Here is a 5,593-nt window from a genome sequence, read left to right as displayed (position 1 = left end):
TCATCAGGGATAATTCCTCTTTTAGTTATATTATTTGTACATTGTGTCTTTTTTTTTCTTTTTAAAGCCAAAATGTTTTTTATTGACTGTTAATTTATAAAACTTTCTTTTGATAAACGTACATAAATGTAATAATATAATGGTTATTAAACCAACATTATACTTTCGTTTTTTTATTCTGCTATGTAGTCCTGTGCTTCATGGAATACCAGAGGCCATCCCGTGGAAGATAGCTATCATCGTTTACATTCCTTTAAGAAATAAAAACTGTCTTCTATCTTTTCTTTGTGATTAGCCTGGCTGGAGGTTTACCAATTATATTGATCTTTTCTAAGAAGCATCTTTTGGTTTTGTGGTTTTTTTTTATTATTATTAATTCTATTACATTGATTTCTGCAAACACTGCTATATTTTGGGGTAGGGGGGTTGCCTAGTTTACATGACACTACACTTTTTTCTCTAGTTTCCTAAGGTAGAAAATAAGACATCTGGATATGGACTATTTTTAGTTTACTGCACAGAATTGTGCACAGTACTAATGCCACTGAAGTGTGCACTTGATTATCAAAATAATAAATATTATGTATTTTGGCCACAATAATGATTTTAAAGCCAATAAAATGGATAAGTGCAGGAGGAGCATATGTATATCCAGGAAAGATGAATGACATAACATTTCAAGAACAAAAAAAAAAATGGACATTTACCAGGCCTCAAATTGCACAGGGGGATGATGGGACACTGTCATGGAATCACCAGCGCATTTGTGTGTCACCCTCTGTGAACACTGCCTATTTCACAGTGGTGAGGGAGTCTTAGCCAGAGAACCAGGCCCTGATCTGTGGCTTTCCTGATGGTCTCATTTGCCTTTCCTCATCATCAAGGAAGGTGTCCCAGTGGCAGCCAAGTTTCTGTTCTTAACCTACCTCCTTCACACACACCAGCCTCCTGTCCCCAACACCCCAGGTTGCCTAAGGGATTCCTTCAGTGGAACAGACATGCTGACAGTTACTCTGTGTTTCCTAGATCACAATGAGGACCTGATGCAGGAGCCTTCATCTGAGGCTGTCCCAGGCATTCGCATGGTAAGTTCTTTTTTCTTTGTCTAAGATGGAAATTTTGTTGCTCTTGCTTTTTTAAAATTTTATTTGCTTTGACATATGAAAATCTTACCACATACATTATAGATGACTTACAGAATTTTTTTGTGGGAAAATGTGAGGGTTCATTACCAGGTAAGAAATGATCTCAGATGACATTCTTAGATAACACCTTCAGTTAGGAACTGTATGGCAGCAAGCATTTTTTTTAGGGGAAATCTTTCTTCTTAAATAATTGTAACTGTACAACCAAAACAGTCTTGAAAGTCTTGCATAAAAATCTTGTGCCTTTCCAGTATTATGTTGTAGGCTTTATTTTGGAGCCATTGCCTCAACCACTATCTCCCATATGCTTTTCTAATGTCAACAAGTAAAGAAAAGATCTATATGGTGAAAGCCAATCTCTACTAAAAATAGAAAAATTAGCCATGCATGGTGACCAGCAGCTCTAATCTCGGCTACTGGGGAGGCTGAGGAACAGCAGATTCACTTGAGCACAGGAGGCGGAGGTTGGCAGTGAGCTGAGTTTATGACACTGCACTCCAGCCTGGGTGATAGAGTGAGACTCCATCTTAAGAAAAGAAAAGAAAGAAAAACCCCATGCATACAGGACACAGCATGGTCTGATCCTTATACCGTTTTCATTTATTCTCTAAATGCAGGTGGATACAGTCACACAGACAAGCAGTACGTATTCTGGGATCACCCTGATGCTAAGGAAAAATTCTAGTGTTGAGAAAGGTGACGCTTCCTTGCCTCCTTTTTCTGGAGAGCCACTCTGGTTTGAATTTCCTGCCAGAAATGAGGTTCTAGCAGTTTTCTCTTAAAAAGTGAAGATTCCAGCCAAGAAATTTGGGACCATCTACTCTAGTGCCTGGAAGGAACAGTGCATTTAGGTAGAAGAGGGTGGTTGATGTGCATCAGGGTTGGGAAGTATGGAGGATAGAGTCAATGCAAAGTGATTGTGACTGTCTCTGCGAGTTTGTGTGCTTTACCCAAGAAAACATGTTCTCATGTGCAAAGCACAAACAAAGATTAATATTCTAAAAATGAAACTTAATTACCACTATATTTTTCCATATATCAATCCATTCATTCTCCACCATAGCTGTAACTGAAGGTGAGTTTAACATCCCCAGTCCTCATATGAAGATGATGTAGAGATGATTTTTTTTTAAACTTTTGCTCACCTAAATGGAAATGGCAAAGACAAACTCGGGAATAGGTGGGAGATTGATGCTCTGGGCTGCTAGTCTGAAGTTATCACATGATCCTGGTGTAACTTGTCAGAAAAGCCGAGCATCTATGTGTGTTTGTGGAAGTATGTTAGCCTATAAAGATCTCAAGCACTGTGAATCACAGTAGAATGGTCTCAATGATCAGGTGACCCAGAGTGTGAGTAGGTTCATTGTACAGTGGACTTCGGTGTGGTCATTAATATGAAACACACAGAGACAGCTGCCAGGTCATTGGTCTTAAGTGATGGGCTATTTCTTAGTTGCTGGTGAAAAAAGGAGAACATATAGGGACATATCCTATTGTATTTAGTGACATTGTCATCATGAACACTAGAAATGCTCTAATTCAGTGTAGACACAGCACCTAACAAGATCTCAAGGAGCAAATTGGCTGTTAGCCTGGTGCCAACCTCCTCTGCTGATTCTGCTGCACAGCTCGGTTAGAGGGAATCAGTGCCCCACTTGCTGCCACTCATGAAGGGCTATCCCAGTCCTGGAACCAGTGTGAGGATCAGCAGCAATGGACCCCATATCACGCACAAGTGGTGATGAAAAAAAGGGTGAAAACACAAATATCACAAGCTAAGTAGCGGTTATCTTTAAATGATAGGCTAATTGACTCACCAACTTTTGGCTTAACTTAAAGGGTTAATAAATACAATAGCAAATGTTGGCTAGAATTTGATACTCTTTCTGAAACAAGGTAGTCCCTTATCAAGTACAAAATCTTTTAGATGGGGCAATAGCCAGAGCAGCAGCATTTGTGGATTCTAGGAGAAAATGACCCTGTAAGGGATGAAGAAGGGAGGGCAAAATAGCTTAGGTCAGATGAGAAAGGAAGAGCCCAGGGAAGCACAGCCTGCCATGTGTGGTGTTCCGTGTTTCAGGTGGGCTATTTAATATTGTGGTAGCCTGGAGCTACAAACCTAAAGGCCCTGATTCCCTTTCTTTCTGCTCTTATCCTTTCCCTATGACCTATGTCCTTTCCCTCCTTCACCAAAATTATGGCAGGCTGCTGAATAGTTAATGAGCAACATCACCAAGGTGCTGATGGTCACTTTGCATTCTTCCAGGGCCTGCTCTTCAGCAGGAAGACCCTTCCATGGATGCTGCAGAGGACAAGGTACAATGGGATATAAATGGCAGCCCACAGGATGTGTCTGAGTGAAACAGTTGCTTTCTTGACTTTATCTTCTTGAATTGGGATCAGAGAATCTTATATAAGATGAGAAATTTACCATGTAAATTGTACATGACTTACAGAATTTCCTTGGTTGGAGGAGTTTTGATCGAGAATCTCTTCTTGACCGAGACTCGATTTAACAGTGGGAGAAAATGATAGCATCAATCACACACTGTGATGTCACAAGTTTTTGCTTTACCAGGTCTGTTTTCTTTTGCGACAAAAATCACTTAATGGCCAAGCAACGTGGTTGGAAGGAAACATCAGCCAAGAAAACCTTGTCCTTAGCATGAGTTGGTTTACACTGTCCTTCTTTTGGGTTTCATTGGTTGAACACTGGTTTCCATCTTGTTTTTTAATGTCACCAAGTGCAGGAACGTCAGGACACAGCATGGTCTGATGTTCATAGCAATTTATTTTCTGTCATTACAGGAAGCTGCAGGACTGCAGCAAGCTGGTAAGTACTGGGGAACCAATGTCACTGATTAGTAATCCAGATGAGGAATGTGGCACTGTCTCACTGGCTTTCCTGTAGACAGGCAGCCTGAGTTGAGCTTCCTGTTGTAAATGAGGACTTAGACAGTGATGGGAGAAATGATGTTTCCAGATAAGAAACAATGGCCACATTCTACAGTCCCTGGGAGCAATTGTGTTGTCTCAAGGTGGGGTGGGATCTTATCCATGGGGATGGCCCACATCTTTGTGAATTCATATTATGCCATGGTCACTGCGTCTTGGAGTGTGTGTGTTGGTTTCTGCACATACACATCCCTAGATTTACTAGTGTTTACATTCTCCACAGGGATTCTCATTACTGGTGCAGTCTTACTATAGGTACAGGAAAAAATCAACTTGTAAGCTTACAATGTGTGCAGTTGATTGCATGCAAAGAACACTTTAATTAACCTAAAAGAAGTTCTGTCAATGACAAGGCCGATTCCAAAGGCATACCAAAAGAACAGAATTGTGTCAGGATCTCTGCTAATTTTATTTTATTTTTTTCATTCACGAGTCCCTACTATATTTGGTTTTCAAATAAACCTCACCTGTTTACAGGCCTTCCTAGTGCCTCCTGGCATTGCAGTGGCTCACTCTAGCCATTTTCATTCTTCACAAGCCTTTTATACCAAAGCCCTCAGAATTGATCATCCTTGGCCCATCTTCAGCAGGGAGAGTGGGCTGGGGCTTCCTTCTGTGCATTTAAACCCTGGTACAGCCTCATGCTATGGCTAGTTCTGTTGGGAAAGTGAGAAGACAGGAGCCTGAAAGCAGGGTTGGCGTGAAATCACAACAGCATTCTTCATTGAGGCCTGATGCTGCCCATCAGCTAACATGGCCCAGAATAGATAGTGCCCAGGTCATGCAGAGTTTTGGCCTTTTTTCCCTCAGCCTAGTCATGGTTGCTGTGTGGTAGGCTCAGAAACACAGCAATGAGAACGAAAGGGTCTTCCCAGGGGCAGGGTGAGCAGGAGTCACAGCCAGAGCACCACAACTTGTGGATTGTGGATGGAAATGACTTTGGAGGGGATGAAGAAGGGATGGCAAGATGGCTAAGGTCAGCTTAGAAAGGTGGAGACCTGAGAAGCTTCAGGGAAAAATAGCCTGCCCAGTGTCATGTGCTGTGTTTGAGATGGGCTATTTCATGTTGTGGTGGCCTGGAGCTACAAACCCAAAGGCCCTGATTCCCTTTTCTGCTCCTGTCCTTTTCCTGCCACCCTCCTCCTATCCCACATCATGGCATGCCCCTGAATTGTTAATGAGCAACAACACCAAGGTGCTGACGGTCACTTTTCATCCTTCTAGGGCCTGCTCTTCAGCAGGAAGACACCTCCAGGGATGCTGCAGAGGATCAGGTATAATGGGATATGAATGTCAGGTCAGATACTGTGTGTGAGTGAAACACTTGCTTGCTTGACTTTATCATTTTGAATTAGGATCAAAGAATCTTATATAAGATAGGAGGATTTTACCACATAAATCGTAGATAACTTACAGAATTTCCTTGGTTGGGGGAGTTTTGAGAGAGAGTCTCTTCTTAACTGAGACTTGATTTAAGACAGTGGGAGAAAATG

The 5,593-nt window shown here is 41.7% G+C and overlaps 1 long non-coding RNA gene across 1 annotated transcript; it reads left to right on the top strand.

The window, feature by feature from the left end:
- The first annotated feature begins 3,359 nt into the window (after window positions 1-3,359).
- Window positions 3,360-5,375, top strand: LOC116545292. The gene is made up of 3 exons (XR_004266261.1): window positions 3,360-3,461; window positions 3,954-3,978; window positions 5,325-5,375. It is a non-coding gene; the product is annotated as an uncharacterized LOC116545292 (long non-coding RNA).
- Window positions 5,376-5,593: the final 218 nt, after the last annotated feature.

The sequence above is a fragment of the Sapajus apella genome, unplaced genomic scaffold, assembly GCF_009761245.1.
Source record: "Sapajus apella isolate SASKATOON/1434 unplaced genomic scaffold, GSC_monkey_1.0 scaffold254, whole genome shotgun sequence".
Classification (NCBI taxonomy): Eukaryota; Metazoa; Chordata; class Mammalia; order Primates; family Cebidae; genus Sapajus; species Sapajus apella.
This window is presented reverse-complemented; position numbering and strand designations above follow the sequence as displayed.